General features: G+C 44.2%; 1 protein-coding gene across 1 annotated transcript in view; it reads left to right on the top strand.

Moving 5' to 3' along the window:
- Positions 1–16,304, top strand: part of NDUFB11 (NADH:ubiquinone oxidoreductase subunit B11) — a 477,292-nt gene that overhangs the window by 135,229 nt on the left and 325,759 nt on the right. The gene's annotated exons all lie outside the window — the stretch shown is intronic.

Raw genomic sequence — 16,304 nt, 5'->3', positions numbered from 1 at the left:
CCATGAAATTCACTGGTGGTTGCAAAATGATGATAATACAAATTCCAACCAACAATTCTTTTTCATTTATTAATTGCAACACTTTTATAGAGATGCTTTTGTTCATTTATCATTTGGTTACTGATACTACAGTTTATTTAGGAAAGGCAACATAAATGCTTTATTCTTTGTCCCTTTATCAGTTTTCAAGAAAATGATTTGGTTCCCTATCATTCTCCAAAGGTAACTATTTTTAAAAAGATCATTGTGAACTCATGAATTTAAGCATATTAGGCAGGGTTCAGTCAAATTGCATTTATTAACTTCTTGAAGCTCAAATTGTCTCATCTACGGCCCATGAGAGACTCCTGGAGCTGGTCCCCACATCCTTTTGACTTGACCCTGATAGATATTAACAGCTTTCTCACTATCTGCTCTTATGACAAGATTCCAGGATTATCTTATATATTTCCAGCACCAGATCTGGTACTGATTCCTTTTCATGGGAAATGGAACGTCAAGGCCACAATTTGGGTGCCAGGGTTGCTCATTACTGCTGTGTTGGTTGTTGTTTGTAGGCCTTTTCAGCAGACAGCGCTATAAAGTGTGTGTGTGTGTGTGTGTGTGTGCGCGCGCACACTTTTTAAAAATAAACTCTCGTGAGATCATATTGATATCTCCAAGTCAAATTCAGGAATACAGCTGTTTGTTTTTTTTTCTTAAGCTCTTCTATATTGTATCTGTATTCTCTTTCTTTCTTTCTTTCTTTTTGAGACGAATTCTTGCTCTGTCACTCATGCTGGAGTGCAGTGGTGCGATCTCGGCTAACTGCAACCTCCGCCTCCGGGGCTCAAGCGATTCTCCTGCCTCAGCCTACCAAGTAGCTGGGATTAGAGGCAGCCGCCACCATGTCCAACTAATTTTTTGTATTTTTAGTAGAGATGGGATTTAATCATGTTGGCCAGGGTGGTCTCAAACTCCTGACCTCAGGTGATCCACCCACCTCAGACTCCTAAAGTACAGGGATTATAGGCATGAGCCACCGTACCCGACCTGTATTCCATTTCTTTCACAACAAAACTACAAGTTCTCAAAGATGCAGGGATGATAGATTTGGAATATCTCATAATTATTAATTTACTTTACCCCATTCTGTTGGGGGACCCAGGACCACCCCCCACGTTCAGTGACTTGCTGGAAGAACTCACAGCACTGAGTATAGCATATAATTATCCTCACAGCTAAGGTTTATGACAGCAAAAGGATATGTGACAGAATCGCCAAGGTAAAAAGACACAGGCAGTGTGTGAAGGATGCTGTACACAGGCCTCCTCATGCTGTCTCCCCCTCCCAGGAGGCTTGCACAGAGCCATCCTTCTAGCAACAAAAATCCAGGAACACATGTGTAATGCTTCTCCCCAGGGAAGCCCATTAGAGGTTTGGTGCTCAAGGGTTTCATTGCGGGCTGGTCACTAGGCACCCTCTACCTAGTGCTTACCAAAATTCCAGCTCCCAGAATGAAAGCCGGTGATCAGCAGAAACCACTGTTTGCACAAACAGGTTGGGAACAGTAAGCCATCCTTATCAGTTAAGGAATTCTGGGAATACTCCCAAAATCCAAGTTCCCAGTGGCCAGCCAAGGGCCAAGCTTGTAAGCAGGACTTTCAAAGGATAGTAGTTACAGGACTGCTATGTTAACCCCCTTCTGCTTAGTCCACCCCTTGGCCCTGGCATCTTCACAGCAAAATTATCAGTAGGACCCCATGCAGCCAGGTGAGACCACCTGCAGATTTAACCTCACTTATACCCTCCAGGGGTCCTGGATTTAGCCCGTTAAAACAAATTCCAGGTGGGCCACAATGGCTCACACCTGTAATCCCAGCACTCAGGGAGGCCAAGGTAGCAGGATTGCTTGAGCCCAAGGGTTTGAGGCCAGCCTGGCCAACATAGTGAGACCCCCTGTGATGGTTAATACTAAGTGTCAACTTGATTGGATTGAGGGATACAAAATATTAATCCTGGGTGTGTCTGTGTGGGTGTTGCCCAAAACAGATTAACATTTGAGTCAGTGGGCTGGAAAAGGCAGATCCACCCTTAATCTGGTGGGCACAATCTAATCAGCTTCCATCGAATATGAAGCAGGCAGAAAAACCAGAAAAGAGCAACATGGGCCTAGCCTGCTAGCCTCCATCTTTCTCCTGTGCTGGATGCTTCTTTCCCTTGAACACTGGACTCCAAGTTCTTCAGTTTTGGGATTCAGACTGGCTTTCCTTGTTCCTCAGCTTGCAGACAGCCTATATATTTACATATATCCTATTAGTTTTGTCCCTCTAAAAGAATCTTAATACACCCCCCATCTCTACAAATTTTATTTTTTTTTTAATTTAGCTGGGCATGGTGGCATGCGCCTGTAGTCCCAGCTACTTGGGAGGCTGAGGTGGGAGGATCACTTGAGCCCAGGAGTTTGAGGCTGCAGTGAGCTGATCACGCTACTACACTAACACTGTCTCAAAAAACACACACACACACACACACAAAAAGAAAAAAAAAATCCATTAACCACAAAAGTTCATCTTTGTGAGTCAGGAGGCTTCTTCCTTACATTTCTGTATTAACCCCTTTTTGCCTAGCCTGTCACATCAATTCAGGCTCAGCACCGCTCTGGCCAGTAAACTGAAGCTGATGTCAGTGTCTTCTGGGCTGAGGCAGTGTCAGGATGGTTAGGTTGCACACGCAAGTACAATCCCAGAGGGAACACGTGATAGCCCTGGAAACCAAGAGTTTACAATTGTTCGGGTACCCTGAGCAGGGCATACATCAGTCAGCCGGGGCAGGTTAACAGGGTTCCCAGTGTGGCCTCCCATGGGGAAAACTCCCACCGAGTCTTTTCCAAATAATTCAGTTTGGTCCTTGGTTTCAGCGGGACTGCCCAGAGGTAGTCAGGTTCTCTCAGTTTTGCTTATCCATGACATCAGTTTATCCCTCTCATGCATGTGGATGGCACCTGCAGGTGTTCTGCTGGTAAAGCACAGGAGCAGGTGCCACCCCTGCTGTGTCATAGTCAGTGCTGTCAGGGGTGATCAGAGGCTCAGCAGCCAATTTACATTCAAAGCACTCACAGCAGCTTGGAAATGAAACATGGGGCATTCTTCTACAGAAAGAGGGGAAAGCTGCCAGGAGCCGTTCTGAAAAAACAAAGATCATTAATACTCTCTCTACACCCCGGCACCTCTCTGGGCTTTTCTTTTTCCTCCATTGTTACCAAATCAGTGAGTCTCATTCAGTATTCATGACTTCATATTTCCCAATCATTTTACTATCATCCAGACCATTTGTCTGGAAGGGTTATATGCTAGAGGGAAAGAAACACTTTTCCAGGGAAATATTTTTATACAATTTAACCAGAAAGACACATCATGTCCAGGAATTGGTCAGGAAGAATCCTGAACTTTCCAATTTTTTCAAAATGGGTTTCCATTAACTTCCCATTCCTTTCCTCCTCATCATTTACCCAGTGAGCAGCCTAGGGGGAAAAAAAAATCAATCTCTTGCTGAGGACAGCTGCACTGAATAATCAAACTGTTTTACTAAGATGTGTGCACCAGGAGAAAGGTGAGGGTAGTAGGCTAGGCTCAGTGGCTCATGCCTGTAATCCCAGCACTTTGAGAGGCCAAGGTGGGTGGATTGCTTGAGCTCAGGAGTTTGAGACCAACCTGGAAAACATGGCGAAACCCCATCTCAAAAAAAAAAAAAAAAAAAAAAAAAACATGAGCTGGGTGGCACGAGCCTGTAATCCCAGCTACTCGGGAGGTTGAGGTAGGAGGATCACCTGAGCCCAGGAGGTCGAGGCTGCAGTGAGCCATGATCATGCCACTGCACTGCATCCTGGGTGACAGAGTGAGACCCTGTCGAAAGAAAGAAAGAGAGAGAGAGAGAGAGAGAGAGAAAGAAAGAGAGAGAAAAGAAAAGAAAGAGAGAAAAGAAAAGAAAGGTGAGGGAAACAGAGTCAGGCTATCAGTCCATTGGCACAAACTACATCTAATCCTGAAAGCTGAATGATGCAACAAGTCAACAGCAATGAGACATCTCAAAGAGGGGCACCAGTCCAATCTGTGTGAAGTAGGTGAAGGGGTCACATTCCCTGTTATGTGTCCTTCCCCAACCTGAAGCTTTCAAGATAAATCACAAGTTAAGAATGCAATTAGTCTCTGTATCAGAAATCTAGAGCCATTCAGCCACCCAATTTTAGATGGTCTCATGAGAACACACCCTTTCCTGTTGGCATTTTTATGTGACCCAGACAGCTGGTCAGCGTCTGTATTTTCGTCATTTATAGCCTCACAGAGGCTGTCTTAAATGGGCAACAATTCAGAATCTGAGTCCTGTTCTTTGATACGAGCCTTCAGTTCCGCACAGCTCACCACAAGGCTGAAACAGCTGCAGAAGACAGCATCAAGTTTCAGCTCAGAAGCAGGCACAGGCAATTAGGATCTATGAATCTGGGATTTTTAAAAAGCCCCTGGCTTTCCTTCAGTAGCAGCAAAGCTGACACAAGAGCCAGACAGCTGTGTTCCAAGCCCAAGTGACAAACAAGACTTTTCTAAATGTCCTTTTTATCTTGTTCATTTTAGAGGCAAAATAGACCTACTCAAATATATGCACAGCAGGCTGAAAACCATTAGCCTTTATGGGTCAGGCAGTTCATGGCAGCAAGAGCACACTGACAAACTAAAAGCTGTTTTTGAAAACTCCCAAAGCATGTTTCTACCTGGGGATTGCCTCTCTTTTTCTGTTCTCTCCCTTTTTCCAGAGGCTCCAGTGGGTAAAAATCAGTGGCTATGGAGACTTGTTCTGTTTCCAGTCCTCAAAGAGTTTAAATTGCAATCCACCCACAAGCAGCAAAAAGCAAGGGAGCTCTGATCCACTAACACTGTTTTTGTTTTTGTTTTTTTTCTTTGCAGCTTTCCCTATCAGGATGATCTGTCTAACATTGATGAAATAAAGCAGATAACATTTTACATCAGATTTTATCATACACCCAGATGCGACAGCCACAAAATACAAAGCCTTTGATAAAACATTCCCCTCTGTTTTCCCCAAACCCCTAACTGTAAAATCAGCATGTTCCACAGTGAACAGGTCTATACAAACCTATCCCCAAAGTCCAAGGAAGCTGAGAGGCCAAAGAAAGAGGCTGACATATCCAATTTTAATTTCTTAGAAGGAAACGTTTAATAGGGACTTGCAAACAGAAACCATGTCTGCGTCTCAGGCAGCGATAAGAGGAGAAAGTGGATTCCTGTGCCATCACTCCCCAGACTCAGGGCTTATATACCATAGGGAAGGGGTGATTCAGAAGTGATGTGTAGAATTGAAGAACAATCACATTGAGGTTATTTTAACCTAAGGGCAGGATTTACGGTAAGTATGTGCTTTTACACAAGGAAAGATAGCTAGACTGGAAATCTGAGAGGCCTTCCTGCACTGGAGTTAATCTGAAGTCAACATGGTGGATTAGCATCCAAGATGGAGTTGCTTTAGTTTCCACACAGCATTTACAAGGTTAACATTACAGCTGCCAGAGATGAAGGTTGCAGTGTAAGTAGGGCTTTGAGTTGCAGAGGCAGCTACTAAGCTGTAGAAAAGGCTGGAGTGAGGCCGGGCGCGGTGGCTCACGCCTGTAATCCCAGCACTTTGGGAGGCCGAGGCGGGCGGATCACAAGGTCAGGAGATCGAGACCACGGTGAAACCCCGTCTCTACTAAAAATACAAAAAAATTAGCCCGGCGCGGTGGCGGGCGCCTGTAGTCCCAGCTACTCAGGAGGCTGAGGCAGGAGAATGGCGTAAACCCAGGAGACGGAGCTTGCAGTGAGCCGAGATGGCGCCACTGCACTCCAGCCTGGGCGACAGAGCGAGACTCCGTCTCAAAAAAAAAAAAAAAAAAAAAAAAAGGCTGGAGTGGTTTTCTTGTTTGGGGGGAATGTTTTTTACTTGCTCCCCCTCTGGTTTATCTAAAGCCTTGCTCCAGCCCTGGGAACTGATTTAAATATTTTTCTTCCACTTGGAGGAGCGAGCAATGCAAACTTCGAACATTCTTGATCCACCCAAAGCCTGCCTTCAGAAATTTTCTGACCCTTCCCCCTCCCACCTAGAAGAGAGAGCAACTCCAATGAACTGTTATTGTCTTTTCGTCGGTTGTGTTTTGTTTTTTTTTTGAGACAGAGTCTCGCTCTGTCACCCAGGCTGGAGCGCAGTGGCACGATCTCGGCTCACTGCAACCTCCACCTCCCGGGTTCAAACCATTCTCCTGCCTCAGCCTCCCGAGTAGCTGAGACTACAGGTGCGTGCCACCACACCCAGCTAATTTTTGTATTTTTAGTAGAGACGGGGTTTCACCATGTTGGCCAGGCTGTTCTCAAACTCATGACCTCAAGCAATCTGCCCACCTCAGCCTCCCAAAGTGCTGGGATTACAGGCATGAGCCATTGTGCCTGGCCTGTCTTTAGTGCATAGGAAGGTCATTGAGGGGAATGTTTGGGCCCTTTTTCCTCCCAGTTGGAGGAGAGAACAAAAACCAAAGTCATCCTTTGAGCTGCACTTCTTCCTATATTTAGCCAGCATGGCCAAAAGCAGCCAGAAGATCCAGCAAGCCAACTGTCTATGGCTGGATTTATCATTTTCAAATGCCAAGGGTAACTTTTACCTCTCATAAGAGATAGCAAGCAGCTCAGCTGCTGTTTTATACCATAGGTAACTCCATAGCGACCCAGGCATGATTTTCTCATCCCTCTTCCCTCTTCTTCCCTCCCAGGAAGCCTCCCACATAGTGCACCCTCCCCCAGCATGAAAAATGCAGCAACAAGCATGTCATGTTTCTGCCCAGAAAAGCCCATTAGAGACTCAGTGTCAAAGGTTTTTATTGGGAGTTAGGCACTAGGTGCCCTCTGCCTAGTGTGCACTAATATTCCAGACTCCCAGAAGGGAGGCAGATGGCCAGCATAAACCAGACTGTCAGCACAACGTAGACACAGTGAGACACCCTTATCAGTTAGGGAAAAGTGGGAACCCTCCAGAAATCCAAGTTCCCAGACACCAGCCAAGGGCAAACCTTAAGAACGAGCTTTTCTCAGCATAACAGTCTCAGGCCTGCTCTGTTAATCCCTTTCTAGGCACCCACATTATCCAGTCTCTGAATAACAATACTGAAATGCCCTTGCAAAAATTATAACTGAAAAAAACATATGACAGTGAAAGAGATCTGACCTAACCGACCCTATCTTGCCCTTAACCTCCAAACCTCCAAACTGCCCTTGTTCATTCCTGGGCATAGGCTAGGCCAAGCTAACTATTGGAAAAATTTAGTTTATAAGTGTTTTTTTTTTTTTTTTTTTTGAGACAGGGTCTCATTCTGTCACCCAGGCTGGAATGCAATGGTGTGATCTGAGCTCACCGCAACTTCTGCCTCCCAAGTTCAAGCGATTCTCCTGCCTCAGCCTCCCGAGTAGTTGGGATTACAGGCGTGTGCCAACATGCCTGGCTAATTTTTTTATTTTTTGGTAGACATGGGGTTTCACCATGTTGGCCAGGCTGGTCTCAAACCCCTGACCTCAAGTGATCCACCTGCCTCGATCCCCTAAAGTGCTGGGATTACAGATATGAGCCACTGTGCCCAGCCTTAGTTTAGAGTTCAACTTTGAAACAAAGATGATAACAGGCCTTTCCCAAAACAAACACCGTTTTTGCCTGGGGACCAAACGGCCTTTGTAAAACTAACAAATTAGCCACAAGATTAGAAATTCCTGTTTAGAAGTCATGCTGCCGGAGGTCACAAGATTCCTGACCACTCCAGTTGCTCCTTTTGATAATATCACTATTGCAAAACCTGATTGGTGCTTGAGATATTTTTCAGAACTGCATTCTTTTTTTTCCTTTTTTTCTTTTTTTTTTAATTCTTTTTTTCAAGACAGGCTCTCACTCTGTCCCCCAGGCTGGAATGCAGTGGCGCAATCTCGGTTCACTGCAACCTCCACCTCTTGGGTTCAGGGAGTTCTCATGCCTCAGGCTCCCGAATAGCTGGGACTACAGGTGTGTACAACCTTGCCCGGCTATTTTTTGTATTTTTAGTAGAGATGGGGTTTTGCCATGTGCCAGGCTGGTCTCAAACTCCTGGCCTCAAGCGATCTGCCCGCCTTGGCCTCCCAAACTGCTGGGATTACAGGCATGCGCCACCACGGCCAGCCCCATTGTTTCATATATTTTATCATTTTTGTAATTGTTTCAAGTGAAAGAGTAAATCTGGTTCCTGTAACTCCATCTTGACCAGAAGCAAAAGGAAGTCTGATGTGCTCTTTCAATATGTAGTTTCAATTCGTTTTTAATTCCAGGAAGTTTTCTTGAATTATAGTTTTTAGTATTTGTTTTCATCCTTTTGTCTTTGTTTTCTTCAAGGACTCCTAGGGTATATGAATTGGATCTTCTTTTTCTAACTTTGATATTTGTCATTTGTCCTCAAATACTATTCTTTCGCTTTTTAAAAAATATGTTCCTCCTTTCCACCTTCTATTTCTTTTAAGCCATCATGTGTTATGTTTATTTGCTCTGTGTTCTTTGCAGTTTAATTTTCTATTCTGAAAGATTTTTTCTTTTATTTCCAAATATTTTCTGAGATCTATCATAACTTGAGTTTTTCTAGTTCTTATTTATGTTATTCTTTCATTGTCTTACATCATTTTCTTAATGTTGTTTAGCTTGTTCAAAATAGTTGGCTATAATTTTGATCCATTCTGTGAGCATGTGTTTTTGGCATTCTTTCATTGCGTCCAAGAATGGTATTCTACCCCTTATTCTTTTATTCTTACAGCAATATTGTATGGGATTTGTCCTCTGTATGTTTCCATTGCTTTTCTTTATATCAAATTAGTTTTCCTGAACTTTCAGAAGGAGGCGGGGTTCAGGGTAGCTTTTCAAATGTCAGAGCTCCCTCTTCTGTTGTTTTTGCATAGTGCTAAAAATTACGGAAGCTTGTTCTTGGCTCTGTTCCCCCACTTTTATTTAGACAGTCTCTTCCCTTATTGAGGTAGGCCAAATAATGACTCCCCAAGAGAAATTCCTGGAACCTGTGTATGTTACCATATGATAAAAGGACTTTTGGGGTGTGATTAAGTTGAAGATTTTGAGATGGAGAGATTATTCTAGATTATTAACATAGGCCCTAAATGCAATCACAAGTGTTGTTATAAGAAGGAGGTAGAGGAAGATGACACAAATAGGAGAAGAAAATATGAATACAGAGGCATAGATTTGAGTGTTGTGGTCACAAGCCAAGGAATGCCAGTGGCCACCAGCAGCTGGAAGAGCCAAGGAATGAAGAGAGTACGGCCTTGCCAACACCTTGATCTTGGCCCAGCCATACTGATTTTAGATTTCTGGTCTCTGGAATTGTGAACAAATAAATTTCTGTTGTTTTAAGTCACCAAGTTTGTGGTAATTTGTTACACTAACAATAGGAAACTGGTTTGGTAGCAAAAGTGGGGTGTTGCTGTAAAAAATACCCAAAAATGTGGAAGTGGCTTTGGAATAGAGTAATTAGATAGTAAGTGGAGGCTGGAAAATGTTGAGAAACATTATAGAAAACTCCTAGATTACCCAAAACACCCTGTTAGTAGAAATATGGATGTTGAAAGCACTGCTGGTGAGGACTCAGAAGAAGTAAAGAAGATGGTAGAGAAAGTCTATATCATCTTAGAGAAGACATGTATCATCATAAGCATGTTAGTATAAATATGACTATTAAAAGTGCTGCTGGTGAGGGCTGAGAAGGAAAATCTTATTGGAAACTATAGGAAAAGTGATCATTATAAAGTGACAGAAAACTTGGCAATTAAGTTAATTGTGTCCTACAGTTATATTAAAAGCAGACTTATAAGCAGTGAACTTGCATATTTAGCTAAGGGGATTTCCAAGCAAAGTGTTGAAGTGCAGCCTGGTTTTTCTTGCTGCTTATGGTAAAATGTGAAAGGAAAGTGACAAACTGAGGAAGAACTGCTAAGCAAAAATGAATCAGGGCCAGGCACGGTGGCTCCCGCCTGTAATCCCAACACTTTGGGTGGCCAAGGAGGGAGAATCACTTGAGGTCAGGAGTTCAAGACCAGCCTGGCCAACATGGCAAAACCCCATCTCTACTAAAGATATAAAAAATTAGCTGGGTGTGGTGGCACATACCTGTAATTCCAGTTATTCGGGAGGCTGAGAATTACGTGAACCCGGGAGGCGGAGATTACAGTGAGCCAAGATTGCACCACTGCACTCCGGCCTGGGTAACAGAGTGAGCCTCCATCTCAAAAAAAAAAAAAAAAAAAAAAAAAAACCAGAAAGAAAAAGAAAAAGAAAGAATCAGGACTTGATAATTTGGGAAATTCTTAGCCTATCCAGGTTGCCAAAGCTACTAAAATTAGGACATTTGGGTTTAGGAAAGCATGCTCTGGAGAGAAGAACAAAGGTATGGCTGGGCAACCTTTTGCTACTACCGAAGAGATTAGGCATGTAATTCATGGATCCCCTCAATCTTCACAGCAGAAGCCAGGAGTAGAGATGGGATTAACAAGGAAAAGCCTGTGGAAGGCCCTCTTGCCTGATGGTGTGAATCCCTGTGATATATACAGGAGATCCACAAGGTTTTCAAAGAATGTTATGCCAGCAGAAACATTGCCAGCTTATACTGAGAGACAGAGATGGAATGAAATGAAGGAAGGCTTCCAGATTCCAAGGATTCTTCAGGCAATAAAACTACTAAGCTTCAAACCTGAACTACCCTTCAATTAAAAGGAAGAATGACTCCAAGGATGGAGTTTTGGGCCCATAGTGTCAATTCACGAATTACAGAGGATTATTTCAAGGCCTTGAACCCTAATGGAATCTCCCCTGCTGGGTTTCAAAGTGGCTTGGTAACTATGACTTCTTAATTCCTTCAATTTTTCTCCCTTTTACAATGAGAATGTGTATAACTGTTATCCTATGCCTGTCCCACGCTTGTATTTTGGGAATAGATAACTCATTTTCTTGTTTCGCAAGGTCCACAAATGAAGGGGAATTATACCCTGGGTTGCCATAGAGTCTCACCGAAGCCTGATTTACATGATGAGATTTGAGACTCCTGAGCTGATGATATTTAGCTAAGATTTTGAACTTGAGTTGATGCTGTAATAAGTTGACACTTTTGAGGGTGTTGGGATAGGGTGAATGTATTTTGTGTGGGATGAACATCAATGTTTGGGAACCCCAGAGTGGATTGTGTAGGTTGAATAATGACTCCCTAAAAGATATATTATTTGGCCATAATTTGGCATATTTGGCTATATTATTTGGCCAAAAAAAAGACTTTGCAGATGTGATTAAGTTAAGGAACTTGCCATGAGAAGATCACCTGAATTATCTAGATGAGCCCTAAATGCAATAATAAATGTTCCTATAAGAGAGGGGTAGAAGGAGATGGCACAAAAGAGAAGACAATGTGACTACAGAGGCGGAGGTTGGAGTGATGTGGCCATAAGCCAAGGAATCCTGGCAGCCTCTGGTGGGAGCAGGGCCCTTGATTTTGGGCCAATGATATTGATTTCAGACTTCTGGCCTCTATAACTGTGAGAAAATAAACTTCTGTTGTTTCAAGCCACCAAGTTTAAGGTATTTCGTTACAATAGCCACAGGAAATGAATACACAAGTTCAAGAGATCTATTGTACAACATGGTGACTATAGTTAATAACAATTGATATGGTTAAGCTTTGTGCACCCACTTAAATCTCATCTTGAATTATAATCCCCGTAATCCCTATGTGGCAAGGGAGAGACCAAGTGGAAGTAATTGAATCATGGGGGCAGTTTCCTCCATGCTGTTCCCATGATAGTGAGTGAGTTCTCACAAGAGTTGATGGTTTTATTATGGGTTCTTCCCCCTTCGCTCGGCACTTCTTCTCCCTCCCACCTTGTGAAGAAGGTGCTTTCCTTCCCCTTCACCTTTTGCCATGATTGTAAATTTCCTGAGGCCCTCCCAGCCATGCGGAACTGTGAGTCAATTAAACCTCTTTCCTTTACAGATTACCCAGTCTCAGGCAGTTCTTTATAGCAGTATGAAAACAGACTAATATGCAATGTACTGTATACATGAAAACTGCTGAGAGTAGATTTTAAGTGTTCTCACCACAAATAAACATTTGAGGTTATGTATATGTTAGTTAGCTTGATTTGGCCATTCTACAATGTATACATATTTCATAACATCATGTTGTGCACCTGTGATATTGTGATTTATAAGAAGATATATATATTTGGTCTTCATCACCTGATGTGGTTTGGATCTGTGTCCCTGCCCAAATCTCATGTTGAATTGTAATATCCAATGTTGGAAGAGGGCCCTGGTGGAAGGTGACTGGATCACGGAGACAGTTTCTTTTTTTTTTTTTTTTTTGAGACGGAGTCTCGCTCTGTCGCCCAGGCTGGAGTGCAGTGGCTGGATCTCGGCTCACTGCAAGCTCCGCCTCCCGGGTTTACGCCATTCTCCTGCCTCAGCCTCCTGAGTAGCCGGGACTACAGGCGCCCGCCACCTCGCCCGGCTAGTTTTTTGTATTTTTTAGTAGAGACCGGGTTTCACCGTGTTAGCCAGGATGGTCTCGATCTCCTGACCTCGTGATCCGCCCGTCTCGGCCTCCCAAAATGCTGGGATTACAGGCTTGAGCCACCGCGCCCGGCTTGACAGTTTCTTATGAATGGCTTAGCACCATCCCCTTGGTGCTAAGTTCTCAAAAGATCTCGTTGTTTAAAAGTGTGTGCAACCTCCACCCTCTCTCCCTCATGCGCTGGCCATGTTAAGACATGCCTGCTTCCCCTTCGCCTTCTGCCATGGTTGTAAGTTTCCTGAGGCCTCCCCAGAGGCAGAAGCTGCTATGCTTCCTGTACAGCCTGTGGAACTGTGAGCTAATTAAACCTCTTTTCTTTATAAATTACCCAGTCTCAGGTATTTCTTTATAGCAGTACAAGAACAGTCTAATACATTCCCCATTTCCTGGCACAGAGTTCCTAAAAGTCTTGGAATCTCCAGAGTGATGAGTGACTTTTTACACTAATGAGATGATGATGACTGGTGGCCCCTAGATAGCCTCAGGATGGCGGATGGTCACCAGAAAGACCAAGGCATGATTAGAGGATTGAGACTTGCAGACTCACTATGAACTCTGGGGAGAGGAGATGGGCAAAATGTTGACTTGATTACCAATGGCCAGTTATATAACCAATCATGCCTACATAATGAAGTTTCCATAAAAGCCCAAAAGAACTGGCTTTGGATGAGTTTCCAGATAGTTGAACACAGAGAGATTCCTAGAGCATGGCATGACTAGATTGGGCATGGAAGCTCTGCAACCCTTCCCCCATTCCTCACTCTATGCATCTCTTCCATCCGCTGTTCATCTGCATCCTTTGTAATATCCTTGATAATAAATAGGTAAATGTAAGTAGTGTTTCCCTAAATTCTAGGAGCTGCTCTAGCAAGTTAATTGAACCCAAAGAGGGGGTCATTGATTTATAGTTGGTTGGTCAGATGTGTAGGTCACTACCTGGGACTTACAATTGGCATCTGAAGTGGGGGCAGTCTTGTGGTACTGAGCCCTCTAATGGTAGTATTTTCAGAGAGTGTCAGAATTGAATTAGAGGACACCCAGGTGGTATCCACTGGAGAATCTGATGTCAGAGGTGTTGTGTTGGCTGTGTTAGGCTAAGAGAAACACTGTTTTGGCCAGGCGTGGTGACTCATGCCTGTAATCCCAGCACTTTGGGAGGCTGAGGAGGGCAGATCACCTGAGGTCAAGAGTTCAAGACCAGCCTGGCCAACATGGTAAAACCCCGTCTCTACAAAAATACAAAAATTAGCCGGGCATGATGGCGGATGCCTGTAATCCCAGCTACTCAGGAGGCTGAGGCAGGAGAATTGCTTGAACCTGGTAGGTGGAGGTTGTAGTGAGCCGAGATCATGCCACTTCACTCCAGCCTGGGCAACAGAGCAAGACCCTGTCTCAAAAAAAGAAAGAAAGACTGTTTATTCCCTCTACCTCTATTAATACCATAAATACATACAATTTTTCTTTGTCAATTAAATAATAATAAAAACAAAACAAAACAAACATGAGAGGCTGGGTGCGGTGGCTAGTGCCCATAATCCCAGCAATTTGGAAGGCCTAGGTGGGTGGACTGCTTGAGCCCAGGAGTTTGAGACCAGCCTGGACAACACAGTGAAACCCCATCTCTACAAAAAAAATACAAAAAATTAGCCAGCTGTGATGGCATGCACCTGTAGTCTCAGCTACTTTGGAGGCTGACGTGGGAGTTTCACTTGAGCCTGGGGAGAATGAGGCTGCAGTGAGCTGTGATTGCACCACTGCACTCCAGCCTGGGCAACAGAGCGAGACCATCTCGGAAAAAACAACAAAAAAATTACATTTACTATTGCCCTATCCTGCTCAATTTTTGTTTCACTCCCAGCAGTTTCTTAGTGTAGTCTGCTGTCCTAGAAAAGAGCCCTGGTAATATCATCATACGGTAAAGAATTAACTTAGGAGGTCTGGGTTGTTTAAACCTTGTGCATTCCAAGGAAAGGTTTGGCCCTTGCCCCAGCTCCTGGGATATAACCTGTAAGTCAGGGGTCCCCAACTGCCAGTCCACACACAGTACGAGTCCATGGCCTGTTAGGAACTGGGTCGCACAGCAGGAGGTGAGCAGCAGGCAAGGGAGTGATACTGCTTGAGCTCCACCTCCTGTCAGATCAGTGGCAGCATTAGATTCTCATAGGAGCATAAACTCTATTGTGAACTGTGCATGCAAGGGATCTAGGTTGCACATCCTTATGAGAATCTAATGCCTGGTGATCTGAGATGGAACAGTTTCATCCTGAAACCATCCCCCTCTGCCCCATGTCCATGGGATGTCTTCCACAAAACTGGTCCCTGGTGCCAAAAAGGTTGGGGACCACTGCTCTAAACCCTTGAAATATACTGCCTGTTAAGAAACCTTTGTTTACTTGAGTGTATGAGCCATGCCAGATAGCTGTGATTTTTGATATGAGTCTTGGGCTGTGCAGTATCGGCATGAACCTTGGAAGGACTGAGTAAGGTCAACCACACAGGTAGTTGGCCATGCCTGAAACTGACTCCAAATAAAAGCCACAGACACCGAGGCTCAAGTGAGAGTCCATGGGTGGTAATACTTCATGTATGTTACCCCACATCTTGCTGGGAGAATTAAGCACTGGCCGTATGACTCCACTGAGAAGGGAGAACCCAAAGCTTGATCCTTGTTTCCCCTGGACTCTGCCCTATGTGCCCTTTTCCATTGCTGAATTAAGTCTCTACCCTTTTGCTCTAATGAACTATAACCATCAGTATAGCAGCTTTGCTGAATTCTGAGTCCTTCATAGTGAATCAGTGAACCTGAAGTTGGTCCTGGGAACCCCCAAGCACAGTCAGTCTTAGTTCATAGAAGGCTGGGCATGATGGCTCACACCTATAATCCCAGCATTTTGGGAAGCTGAGGCAGGAGGATCACTTGAGCTCAGGAGTTCAAGACCAGCCTGGGCAACATAGCTAGACCTTATCTCCACTAAAAATTTAAGAAATTAGCTCAGTGTGATGGCATGTGCCTATAGTCCCAGCTATTCGGGAGGCTGAGGGGAGAGGATTGCTTGAGCCTGGGAGGTTGAGGCTTAGGTGAGGCAAGATCATGGCACTGCACTCCAGCCTGGGTGACAGAGCAAGATCCAGTCTCAAAAAAAAAAAAAAAGGAGTTCATAGGAATTATTATAGTCTGCTGCTCCAACCCCTTCCAACCTTCCTGCAGACCCCTCAAACTCACTTGTTGCTGAATTTTGCAAAATTCCTCTCAGTTTCAGCTGCTGAATTCAAGTTGGTCTGTCATGCCCACTGGCTGTTTTGGTATTGTGTTCTCAGGTCTGGCAAATGCTGCTTACTTCCCCCTGCTTTTTCCTATACAGATAATTGTACCATGAAGTTGTTGTGGCTGTTGGTGACTTGTCCTTACTCATGTGTATTTTGATATTCATGGATATTTCAGCTATCTATTGCTGTGTAAATAAACCACACCAAAACTTAGTGGATTAATAACTATTTTATTGGCCGGGCGCGGTGGCTCACGCCTGTAATCCCAGCACTTTGGGAGGCCGAGGCGGGCGGATCACAAGGTCAGGAGATCGAGACCACGGTGAAACCCCGTCTCTACTAAAAATACAAAAAATTAGCTGGGCGCAGTTGTGGGCGCCTGTAGTCC

This window comes from Macaca thibetana, chromosome X, assembly GCF_024542745.1.
Source record: "Macaca thibetana thibetana isolate TM-01 chromosome X, ASM2454274v1, whole genome shotgun sequence".
Classification (NCBI taxonomy): domain Eukaryota; kingdom Metazoa; phylum Chordata; class Mammalia; order Primates; family Cercopithecidae; genus Macaca; species Macaca thibetana.
The sequence above is the reverse complement of the archived record's forward strand: the minus strand, read 5'-3'. Positions and strand labels throughout refer to the sequence as shown.